General features: G+C 38.2%; 1 pseudogene; it reads right to left on the reverse strand.

Moving 5' to 3' along the window:
• Positions 1–6,704: 6,704 nt before the first annotated feature.
• LOC147613315 (mannosyl-oligosaccharide 1,2-alpha-mannosidase MNS3-like) overlaps positions 6,705–12,824 on the reverse strand; it is a 40,550-nt pseudogene continuing 34,430 nt past the window's right edge.

Here is a 12,824-nt window from a genome sequence, read left to right on the forward strand (position 1 = left end):
TTTTTGGATATAAAAATTCTACAAATATCAAAAATATATTTTTCTGAAACATAAACTCAATAAATTCTGCAAGGTGCATTAGGAATCAATTAAAAATGATTTAAAAGACCTTAGTCTAAGGGTCAAGATTTTTAGAAATTTCTGGATTATGGTCCAATTAAGGTTCCTATAGGCCAATAAGATTAATCTAAGTGTTGGGATGAGATAAATCCAATGAATAAAAGAAAACACCCAAAAATAAGTAAATGCTCACATAAGATGAAGAGTTGACTGAGTACAAGGTTTATTAGTTAAAAATCAAGAGATATTACTAAAAAAATGAGATATTTTGGAGAAATGATGAATTTTTGACACCTTGGTAAGGAAGGGGAGACCTTTGAGGTAGGCGTCTCCTTCACATGTGTGGGAGGGTTTTTAATTCAAAAATATTGAGATATTTTTATCTCTCATCTCTCCTAGATTAAGCTAGATCAAAATGGGAGCTAAACTGGTTTAAATCTTGTCCAAAATTGAAGCTCGAAAATTCTAGAACTTAATTGGACTCAGTTAGAGGCCTCCCTCACCTATAAATAGACCCTCAGTCTTTTGTATTCTTATCTGTGAACTATACCATGCTAGTATATTCTTATCTGTGAACTATACCATGCTAGTATTACATTAAAATACTCATATTTTCTATTATCCCTTAAAAATCCTTTACTTTTTGAGAGATTGGAGCTTCTCTCTCTTGGAACTTTCTTCTCAACATACCAAACTAATTGATTGATTGGGGGCTTCCTTCTATCATATAAAGAAGCAAGCCAAATCTAGAGGTAAGAAGTAATTTCATGGTTTTCATTAATATTCTCAAAAGATTTCACTTCTCAACCCCTCTCAAGCTTGAGAAGTTTCAAATTATTTGTTTTCAATGTAAATTAAGCTTTCTATAAGAATTCTAATGATTAATCGCAAAAAGTTAATCTTTATACTTACTTAATTAGGATGCTTTTTATGTATATCTCTATCTTCCAAAAAGTTAATCTTTATACTTAATTAGGATGCTTTTTATGTATATCTCTCTCTCCCAAAAGAATATTCATTTCTATGACTAATTCTTTATTCAAATGGATGCTTCTCATTGATAAATTCTCAATTCAAAAATCAAACTCTATGCTAGAGGTTAAGAAAATGGCTTTTTTATGCTTATAAAATTATGGTAAACTCATGATTTAATTCCATAAATTGGATTTAAGTCTAAGGATAGTTATTCTATCATTGTATTACAAAGTCTTATTCTTTGTAGAAATATTAAAAATTATTAGTAATAGCAGGCAGCAAAGCTATGGTAAAATTTTTAGAAACTAATACATAATTCATTTTTATGCATAATGTGAAAAGAGGACTTCCTACCATATTCTAGGATTGGTCATCCTATGTAAAAATAATGATTTTCATCACATCCATGGAAAACTAATTTTTAGTGTTTATGCATAAATAGTTAATTAAAGAAAAGAGTAGTTTTTTGTAATTTCATTTTTATGCAAAAAGAGAAATTTCCATGATAATGGAGATCCATGTAATTAAATGGAAAAAGAGAAATTTTGGTATATTAAAATAATAAATATTTAAATTTAAATTTAAAGAGAAATTTTAGATAAATTTATTTTTATGCATGAGAAAATCCAAATGATAAAAGAGAAACTCCCATGACATTTGGAATTCAATTATGTAAATGGTAAAAGTGAGATTCTTGGCATAATTGAATAAATGGATATTTTTATTCAAATTTAAGGAGAAATTTTAGATAAAAAAATTTTATACATGAGAAAATTTAAATGATAAAATAGGATTTCCCATGACATTTGGAATTCAATCATTTAAATGGTAGAAGTGGAATTCTTGGCATAATTGAATTAATGGATATTTAAAGATAATTTTAAAGTAAAATTTTAGATAAATTTATTTTTATGCATGAGAAAATTTAAATGATAAAAGAGGAATTCCCATGACATTTGGAATTCAAGCATTTAAATGGTAAAAGTGGATTTCTTGGCATATTTGAATTAATGGATATTTTTATTTAATTTAAACATGAATTTTATATAAATTTATTTTATGATAAAAGAGGAATTCCTATGGCAATTGGAATCCAATCATTAAATGAGAAAAAGAGGAATTTTAAGCTTATTAAAAAAGGATATTTTTATTTAGTTAAAAGAAGAATTTTTATGGTATTTAAGTAGAGAAAGATTTGAATTAATTTTTAGTGGACAAAAGAGAAATTTTCACCAAATTTCCACCTAGAGAATTAGAGTGATAAATTAAATTGGTAGAAAGAATCTTTTGATATTCATGTGAATAAATCACCAAATTGATATTTTTCCAAAATTAGATTAAATGGAAGAAGAGTATTTTCATAAAAATCCAATATTCTCATATAAAACCATATCTTAATCTATTATGATTAAGAAGGAATGAAATTCATAAAGTTGGAATTTTCTTACGGTTAGAAGTTCAAAAGATGTTTATCTGAAGCAAATCCTTGTTAGAACTAAACCGAATGATTTTGGTTGGACCACGACTATGAGAGGGATAGTCAGTAAAACTACTTGTCTATCTCTCGATCTGAATCAAGCAAAAACTTCGTGACCAATTCCAGTTCTTAATAGAAAGAATAGACTACTGTTGAATTAACCTAGTTTTCCCTTGACCGAAATCACCAAGAATCTAGTTGGACATTCAGTCAAATGATGGATAGATTACCCTGATCAGAGATCAACGATTCTCGTTATGAAATTATGGATTAAGGAAAAAGGGTTTTGTGGAACCAATCTCAAACTGAGAATTTTACTTGCATAGAACCTCTCTTTTCTTTTAAAGGATTGTTTTACACCAGAATGCTAGAGGAGGCATTTGGTATGTGTTTAAACTAAGAAGAGGCTCGTTTTTGCAATAGCTGGCGGGGAGTCGTCGAGGGACGTCGCTCGTGGCAAAGCCTATCGAGGTCTTGACTAGCCTCGATAGGGTTAAAATGGTGCACTCCGGTACGATGGGCGAGGACCGACGAAGCGGTCCTTGAGTGAAGTGCTAGGACACCAAAGTAGGATCCTAGAGGGTTCTGACCAAGTGATGCACGGGCTTGTGGTTGCTAGAACACCCATGCATGCATCGAGGAAGATTTGGATGGACTAAAAAGAATGGCTTTTGTGAATCAAATTTTGATATTGGATCTCGTTGTTTGGCCAGCAGGTCTTCAACGGAGAGTCTAGATGACATATTTTTTTATAAAATGGAATCAATATTTTGGAGGATTACGATCAGTAATACTATGATTTTCATTGAAGGATTATTTTAAAGATAGCTGATTCTGTTATAATGGCAATTTCATATTGGGTTTGTACATGGTATGCCTACCTTAATTTTTGCATGAAACGCTTGCTAGGGAGCCTCGGAACTCTTTTCCTTGCTACCCGAGAATAACATAACCAATCTTTATAAAGAAACCCCACCAATACAGTGGTTGGGCGGTTGGCTAACCCATGGGCCGGTAGGCTAGATCGGGGGATTCCTGCGATACAAATAAGTTGCGATTAGTTACGTTAGTTAGATTAAGTCCTAGGAAGACCCTTGTTTTGTGGGAGGGAATCAGCAACTGTGCCTCATTAAAGGAGGAAAAAAAGCGGTGATTCTATGGACCAAGTGCAAGTCGCTTATTTGATCTGACCATGTGACTTCATAGAAAATAGTCAAACGTGGATGCGTCTTCATACTTGTAGTAAATTTTTACCTTTAGAATTGCAAAACAACATAATTTTAGTAGACTCTACAAGAGCATGAAATTGCTTCCATTGATGAACTCTCATGCTAATTACCATATTTTAGTAGACTCTACAAGAGCATGAAATTGCTTCCATTGATGAACTCTCATGCTATCTTACCATATTTTTTAGTGGCCACCACCGGGAGCTTGGCTATGACACACACACATACATACATGTTCAAACGTCATAATTGATACATATATGTGTGTCAGAATGTACCCAAGAAGGAAACATGGATGTATCTGGGGGTAGTTTGCCAATGAACTACCCCCAATCGTAGTTTATGGATATACAAAGCACAACACAATAGATTGGACTTACCCCAGCCGCATGCCTGTGAATCAAGCATTCTTTGCACCTCATCCTTTGCACTTTAATTTGCAATCTCTTCCAAACATGCTTGAGTCGACTAATGACAAACTCAAACATAGCATGGCCACTAGAGAAGGTGGAAAGTACTCGGCATGCGAGGAGTTTATCTTGTCCATGACCCTTGGAATAGGCTTTTGTGCACAGAGCTAAGCTTTGCTAAAACCTTATGCATAACAAACCTCTTGCTTTGCTTTTCTTTTTTCCTTCTTGAAGAAGATACCCTCTCTATGTATGTGTGTGTGTGTGTTTGTGTGTGTGTATATATATATATGTGTGTATATATATATTTACATATATATATCTTCCTTATGAGCATAAGAATTATTCTCAAAATCCACGTGCTCACTACCAATACATACATCATCGTTGGCATGTATAGCATGTGTAAGATCCCCATGATAACCAAAATCACCAAAAGTAGGATATGTCTTCTCAAGGCTATCAACATTTCTATGAGCATCATGTGTACCATCCACATATGCGTGAGCACCAACCCGTGTGATGGTGACACCATCATTGTCTTGGGTATATTATGTCATAGTCTTTATAGGCTGGATGTTTATGAGAGACATGATGCTTATTTAATCATTGCCACACTTGCTATGAGTAATGTGGAGCTATGACATACATCATCCATCACTTGATGAGGCTATCATCAAATTGGTTGGCTTTTGCAATGGCCATATTCCTTTCTCTTTCTTGATCAAAAAATTTATAGGAATTTTTCTCTTTCTTTTGCAATGGCCATATTCTTTTCTCTTTCTTGACCAAAAAGTATATAGGAATTGGTAGAAGCCACACCATCCATCACTTAAGACATTGGTTGGCTTTTACAATGGCCCACAAAGCAACGAAAATCTTCTCAAGCACCTCCTATGCTCTCGAAGGCAATGCAAAAGGCCAAAAACGAGATGCCCTTGCCTCTGCTGCAACTCTTAAGTTTTAAGAAGATGCATTAAAGTGATATAGAGCACAAAGCGAGCGTCGCGTAGAGCCTTCCCATGCCGAGAGTCGTGTTTTGATACCACTAATTCATATCTGGCAAGCACACAAGTGCATGAGAGTAGGGAGCTCTAGATCTCCACCTAACCAATAGCAACATGATGATTCCTAGGGTTTTCAAGTCACTTATATACTTAAGTGACCTTGGTCACCGGGTCTCCTAGATTGCTAGCTCAATCTCCTAGGCTATCACACGTTGCTCCCCTAGCGGCGGCTAGATGCTAGGTCGGCTTCGTAGGCATGTGCATGCCATGTCCTTGTAGGTCACCCGCACCACCAGTCAAGCTCTTGCTTAATTATAGGCTACGTAACATTTTTAGTGTCGAAATGTGATGTGGATGTAGAATTTTCTATTGTTCTACATATAGGTGGGTAGCTCTTGTGGAGGAGATTCTAGATATATGATCTCCAATCAATTTTGATTTGATTTGCAAAAAAAAATATCTCACACCTAACTTTGAGGGCTACTCCTACCATATAGCACAAATAGCATTCCACCTTAGAGTGCTTTCACTTAGAGACTAACACTAAAGGTTTAGAGCTACGCTTCTAAAGAAGAGAGTGGCTCTCCCAATAGGAGGAGGACAATTTTGATGCATATGATGCCTTCTTAAAAGAATCCAAGACTTTCAAGACCAGTAGTCAAATAATAGATCATTTAGCAAAGTAAACCAAGATGATATGAAGGTGGGAACATATGTTGCCAATTTTGTTACACTATACAATCAAATAGAGATGCAAAACTAGCCCTCAAATGCTCTTCTAGGAGAATTTCTCATAGTAGGCTTTAATCCAACAATACAAATGATCATGCTGGTTGCAAATGTAGATAACATGAGTTTCAAAAAGTTCAAAGAGGCATAAAAAAAAGCTAAAAAGGGAAACAAAAATTCAAGTGAGGAAAAAAGTTGGACATTCACTCTTCAAACTTTGGTAGCTTTTTAGATTCTAGAGAGTACCTCACAAAGGAAAAAAGATAAATCAAATTCTTCCAAAAAGAATGATCCAAATAGCAAGATGCTAGGCATGGATGACCCACCTAAAAGTTTATAAAAAGGAAAGTCTGAGTTCCACATGAATGTGTATTACTAAGAAGTTTTGGGCATTTTCCCTTGTGGGAAAGAGGCTTTCCCTTCTATTTCCCTAATAGTGTTCAACATCATGCTGTAGGAGAGTCATCGCATACCTGGTGGTCCCCCGTCCCCCACCGCACCTAGCTAGATATACTGCGACTCTCCTGCAGAAGCTCATGATGTTGTCATAGTCCACAAATGTGGGAATTATGGTGGGAAAATGTCTAAAACTTCTTGTGAATGCTAACAAGAAGGTCACTTGATATAGGAACGCACAATGTTGGCATAGGAATGCACAATGCAAAATGTGGAATCATACATTGGTCAACTGATGGTATAAAGCTTGAGGCAAGGCAGCAAAAGTGCATCAAAAAGACTGCATGTATTAACCACAAATGCCATACCAAGATTATGGCTATGGAGATCACGCAAACACTCGAATCAAGTCCAAGCATGACTAAACAAACAGAATCAAGTCCAAGCATGACTTCTCATTTGAAACAACCCTGCCTTGCCTCAGCCATACTTTTAGCAAGTACTCGTCGTCGCGAGAGCCTAGCCTCATGTTTCCACCATAAAATTGTCCTGAGTGTGGGCTGCTGCACAAGACATGTGGAGTAGGTCAGTAGTTGTGATGAAAAGAGCATGCAACTCCCCACATTTATTGCAAAGTTAATAAACTTGTCACATAAATTGGCATCACAAAGATAATAGAATTGTTAAGCTTATATAGATGGGAACTAGGCCATCTGTTTTAAGCAAGTCTTTGAAATGCTCCATGGAGGACACGCATGGCAGCGGCACCGTACTTAGGGTCACCAAAGACTTCTCTAAGATATCCAAACTCCAGCTGCAAGGTTGTGGCCTCGGATGTGTTGCTTGGCCCACCATATGCATCAACATGATGGGCTGATCTAGATCTTTTGTTCTCTTCTCTATCTTTATATTATCTTAAGGAAGAGTTTCACAAACCTGGAATGAAGGGATGTAATGCATGAAAAATATGAGTAATCACCATGTAAACATGATGCCTAAGTGTGTTTAGTCTCTCACCAAGAGAATGGAAATAGCCTTCCACAAGCCAAGAGAGAAGCCATGAGCTCCAAGAAACATAAATTTCCATTTCTAAAAAATGATCATCAAAAGTTACAACCATGGTCCAAGTCCCCTCTTTTATACATGGACTTGTCCCATTATTAACCCTATTGAATAAAGTTCCTACTTTATTACAAACCATCCCTTCCCAAAGATTTTGTCCTCAAAATCAATAACATGTACAATCTCAAAGTATGAGACTCTAATGTAATCAATGGGAAGTGGTTAAGAGTTCTCAAGTACATCCAAAGCACATATACAATGAAAATCCGGATGTATACAAGTCCACAAAGCTTCAAGCCCAAAGTGTATGAGTGGGACTGTTATGACAGCCTTCTAGTCGATGAAGACCCTTGAAAATCCTTCATTTAGACTCCATATATTGGGCTGAAAATGATATGTACACTCAGCCATATGTAGCCCACATCATAATCTTTCATTAGGATACGCCATGAAGCTTGTTGGAGTAGAAAAATAGGCCCAATAGTAGACCTTCCCAAAGCTGTCCAGAAATTACAGCATGTATACTTCTCCTCATATTACCCAATTTGCTCAAGTAAACCATACCACTTGGTCACGGAAAGTCATCCACAAGTAAGCCATGTTGTTGGACATACTCCAATGATTGCCAAGTAGCCTCATCCATGGGTAATTGCTTCCATTTGACAAGGTATTCATCAATATTCCGATTCCTCAACTCTCTTGTCCTCTTGCCAATAACCCTCTCCGGCTCATAAATGATCTGACCTTGCGAAAGGATCCATCCTTCTTCTTCACCAAGAGAACGGGAGATGCAAATGGAGATTGTGAAGGTTGAATAAGACCCACAGCAAGCAAATCTTGCACTTGCTTAGCCACTTCCTCTCTTTCTACCTTAGACAAACAGTAAGGAGGCTTGTTGACAACCTTTGCATTCGGTTCAAGTACTATGGCATGGTCAATCTCCCTCTTAGGTGGTAGACTCTTTGGCACTTGCAAAATATCTTCATACTCCTTAAGAAGAGTTGCCATTTCCTCATCTATGTGCTGTCCACTGCCTTCCATCCCCTCTTGGGTAACATGTAACACATAGATAGTGCCAAAAGCCTTAATCTCTTTCTTGAGTCGCCTTGGAGTGATCAAAGAGAGCTTCTTAGGTGCATTTGCAGCAAGTACCACTTGTTGCCCATGATGTAGAAAGCTCATGAAACCTTGTTGAAGGTTCATGTGAATGTCACCAAGTGAAGCCAACCAATCACACCCCATGATAATGTTGATGGGACCCATATCCAAAACCACCAAATCACCTTCCCAAGTGTATGAAGAGGATAAAACCACTTTTGTAGAAGGGCAAACCAAGCTAGTCTTCTCACTTTCCCCATTTGCCACTTGCACTTGGAACGTTGTAGGTGTCTTCTTTGTGTTGAGTTTGAGAGAGTTGATGGATTTAGAGTTGATGAAGCTATGAGTGCTCCCGGAATCCACAAGAATATGTGCAACCCTCCCATTGATGGTCCCCACCAACCTTAGTGTGCTTGGGTTCTTGCAACCCGCCAACAACTCTTGTGAGATAGAGCATATGCAAGCTGAAATTTCTGCATTGGTAGGCATGTCTCCGTCCACAAGGTTTTCCTTAACTCCACCTCCCGGATCAAACGGAAACTCACCATCCTCCGTGATGAAAGAATGGTCTTCAAGTGACTCCTCATGTGCTTCTTCATTGCAATCCTCCCATTCCTCAATGTCATGAGAGTCATCCTTGTTCTCTTCCTCATCCATGAGGATCATAGTGGCCACAATCTTCTTCGATTTGCACACATGCCCGGGTGACCACCTCTCTTTGCACTTGAAACATAGCCCTTTGCTTCTCAACTCCTCAATCTTTGGATCATCCATTCTTTGAGTCTTCTTGAAGGGTTGAAAGGGCTTCTTCTTCATGAAGTCACTACTCTTTTTGGCATCAAATTGATGTATCCCATTCTTTGGCTGTCCACCCCCAAATGATGTAGGAGTTCTTGGATTAGAGGATGGTAATGTAGAGGTAGGACCTTTCCCAAAATTGTAAGAAGTAGTGGTTGGTTTGAGTGTGTCTTTGGTGAAGGTCATGGGCTGAGACCTCTTGTACTTTGGCTCATAGAGTTCGGCTAACCTCATAGCTTCTTTGAGAGAGCTAGGCCTTTGAGCCGACACATCCGCCTTGATGAAGTGTTCAAGCCCATGCACAAACTTTTTCATCTTCATGTCTTCACTCAAGCCTTCCACGTACATTGAAAGCTTCAAAAATCTCTTGATGTAACCTCTCACCATCATCCCCTTTTGAGAAAGCTCATACCATTCTTCATGGTACTCCTCATCATTCACAAACACCTCATCCTCTTCCCTTGAATGCATTGCCCTAGAAAAGGTAGGACCCTTTGATGCATTGAGGTGAGACAAACCCGAATGAAAAGAAGGAGGAAACATGTCCTTGACAAGAGGTCTCCGTGCATCCGCCATGAATCCCCGAGTGGATGCTCCCAATGGATCCTCTTGTACGGCCTTCATGGAATCCTCATTCAAGATGCCCTTGCCTTTTCTTTGCTCATAGTCACCATAATTCCCATGCTTTTCTTGTGCTTGAGACTTCCCAAACTTGTCCTCCATCACACCAATCCGTGAGGATAATGTTTCAAAATGAGAATCAAGCTTGGAGTCTAAGGTCTCCAACCGTTGTACAAGCATTTGCATGAGGGTGTCATGGTTAACCGCCGCTTGTGTCCCTTGAGAAATTTGATTATGTACATTGCCCCCATTGTCTTCATTGATGAATGCATCCCTTGCATCCATATTACCTTCCATGTCCTCATCACCAATGATCATTTCTTGCACAACATCCCCACCCTTGCGTGGTCTTCCCTTCGGCATAGTGAAGAAATGCAAGATGTTGGTAGAATGCCCAAATGATGTCGGAATTGGACAAAAGAAGGTTCTATGGGTAGGTAATGGTGTCTACTATCCTCCCAAATGAACACAGTAAAAATTAGGTGTGGGCAAGTACTCTCTGTTTTAGGGTTTGTGCGGGACAGCTGAAAGTAGTAATTTGGCTCTAAAACGCAAAATATATGTCGGAATTAGGATTTTGACGCTCTATAGAAAGCTAACGGAAGATAGAACCTACCCCTAAAAGCATTTTGATTCAGTCAAAGTGAAAGTATAATCTGTTTGACTTTGACCAAAAAGTCAACATGACTACTTTGACCGAGATTGTGATATCTGATTAAGGGGTTCTATGGCTCATTTGAAAACTCTCAAGGAGTAGAATAGAGTCGTGTAATCACTCGGACCTAATCCCAAAAACCCTAGGACTGAATTAGGGTTTTGTAAAATCCTAGAAATTCCCAAAATTCGGTCCCAAAGCTCAATCCGGCTACAAATGATTGGTGTTTCTCCCCTTGGTAGTTATGAATAACTCTTCAAGTGTATCCATGGGGTGAATCTCCAATCAATAAGCTTGTTTGGCTCCCCTGTTGGAAAAATTCTGCCAGAGTCTCCTTTGTAATTGGAACCAAATCTCAAATGAAAATGCAACTTCTCAAATCACAATGCAATACTCTTTGTATCCCACAATGTCATGAAAGATCATATGCACTCTTTGTCCATCAAAGCATTTGCAATATCCACACAATATGACGGAAAAGGGGCCCCATTGCCCAAATGCATCCACAAAGTCGATGGTGAGGATTGTTGAGGACGCGCGTTGAAGCTTGCCGATCTCCCAGCCAATCTCTTCTCACCCCTTCACCGAGTTTTCCTCCAAGGTGAAGGTTGAGGCCATTTCTTCACACCGGTGTACTTAATCCCCCTTTGTACCACTTTACCAAGCAATCACGGCACAAAGAGTTCAAGCCATTCTCCCCTTGGCCTCTCCAACCAATGCCAAGGTACCCTCACACATTGCTAGATTCTATAGAAACTTGAAGTGGTAGCAATGGTGAGTGTAGGTACAAAATGATGTGGATAATATCAAATGATAGAACAAGTTTGTTGGCTTACAAGTATTGAGCATGACTCATGCCCTTTTACAATTTAGAACTCATCAATAAAGCATGGACTCATGCCTCAATCCATCATCCAAAAGCTCCAACACAAACCAACAATTCACAATGCCCTCACCATGGCATTTGCATAAGCATTTGTTAACCACAATCAAGGCATTTGCAATTGCATTCCAACAATCCCTTTCACATCATATTGACAAATGCATGCTTCCAAAACTTATGCTCTCTTATGCCCATGTGTAAAACATAGCATTGGCATGGCTATGTATAGCATCCATAGTGTCCATATGGCATCAAGATGAGCATGAGGGACTCCAAAAACATTGCATAAGCTTGCTATTCCATCAATGGCATGCCAAATGAGACATAATGAAGAAAATCCCCCAAAATGTGATCTATGAATTGGCCAAGCTCATGTGGAATCAATTCCTTTCACCATTGCCATCAATAATGCATGGAGAAGCAATATTGGCATGTGAATGGTCAAGCTTTAATGGTTAATTTTTGAAAATTAGGAGAATTTGAATGTGTCCAACCCTAATCCATTCCCAAGCTCCACCAAATGCTTCAAACTTGCAAGGGATTGATCAAACCACTCACCAATGTCATCCGGAAAGCTTCAATGGTAGAAAATGTTGAAGAAGCCTCTTGTTGAAGAAAAACGTGGCCCCTTTTTGCTCCATGATTTGCAGCCATTAAAGAATACCATTTCTCCCTCTCCATTGGCCATGAAATGCTCCCCAAAATCTCACCAAAAAGGGCTAAAACACTTAGCAATCCTTCATGAAGCTTGTGGCTAAGCTTCATAGCTTGGAGGAGGCATGGAAGAGGCGACGAAAATCAGCGAAAATCAGCCCAAAATTCAGCGTGGAAGTGAAAATCAGCCCCATTGCTAGTCTCCATGCTCATTGAGAGAAGAAATCACCATAATACGATGCTTATCAAGTGTCTAAGAGCTTAGCAATGCAAGATTTCTCACAGCCATGGAAGAATGAACAAAAGCTCTCCAATCTTGAGAAAAATTTGCAAGAAAGAGGCTCAAATGAAAGATCTCAAGGAGCTCTACAAAAACCCTAAGGTTTGGCATCAAAACGGGTAAAGGAAGAGCATCCCATGGCTATGGAAAGCTTGAGGAAGAAGAAGATGATTACTAAACATGATTAGCAGAAAAGTTAATTGCAATTAGTCACTTGCCCTAAGTTTTGGCCCGACTGCCCCAAATTTTTGGTCCAGAGGTCCAAAATTTGGTCCAAAATTGGCAAAATTGGCCAAAATCACTCAAAATTCAAGCAATTTCCATGAAATGCTCACCATCTCCATGAGATTAAGCAAGATTAGAGAAGATTTGTCAAGAATCACTCAAGGATTACAAGAAAATGAGAGAAAAAAAAATGAAAGAAACTCAAATTTTCAAGCAAATTTTCCCAACAACCCATGCATGCCCATGATCAAAATCAAGAGCTCTG

The sequence above is a fragment of the Cibotium barometz genome, chromosome 44 (assembly GCF_041138505.1).
Source record: "Cibotium barometz isolate CiBa-2024 chromosome 44, ASM4113850v1, whole genome shotgun sequence".
Taxonomy (NCBI): domain Eukaryota; kingdom Viridiplantae; phylum Streptophyta; class Polypodiopsida; order Cyatheales; family Cibotiaceae; genus Cibotium; species Cibotium barometz.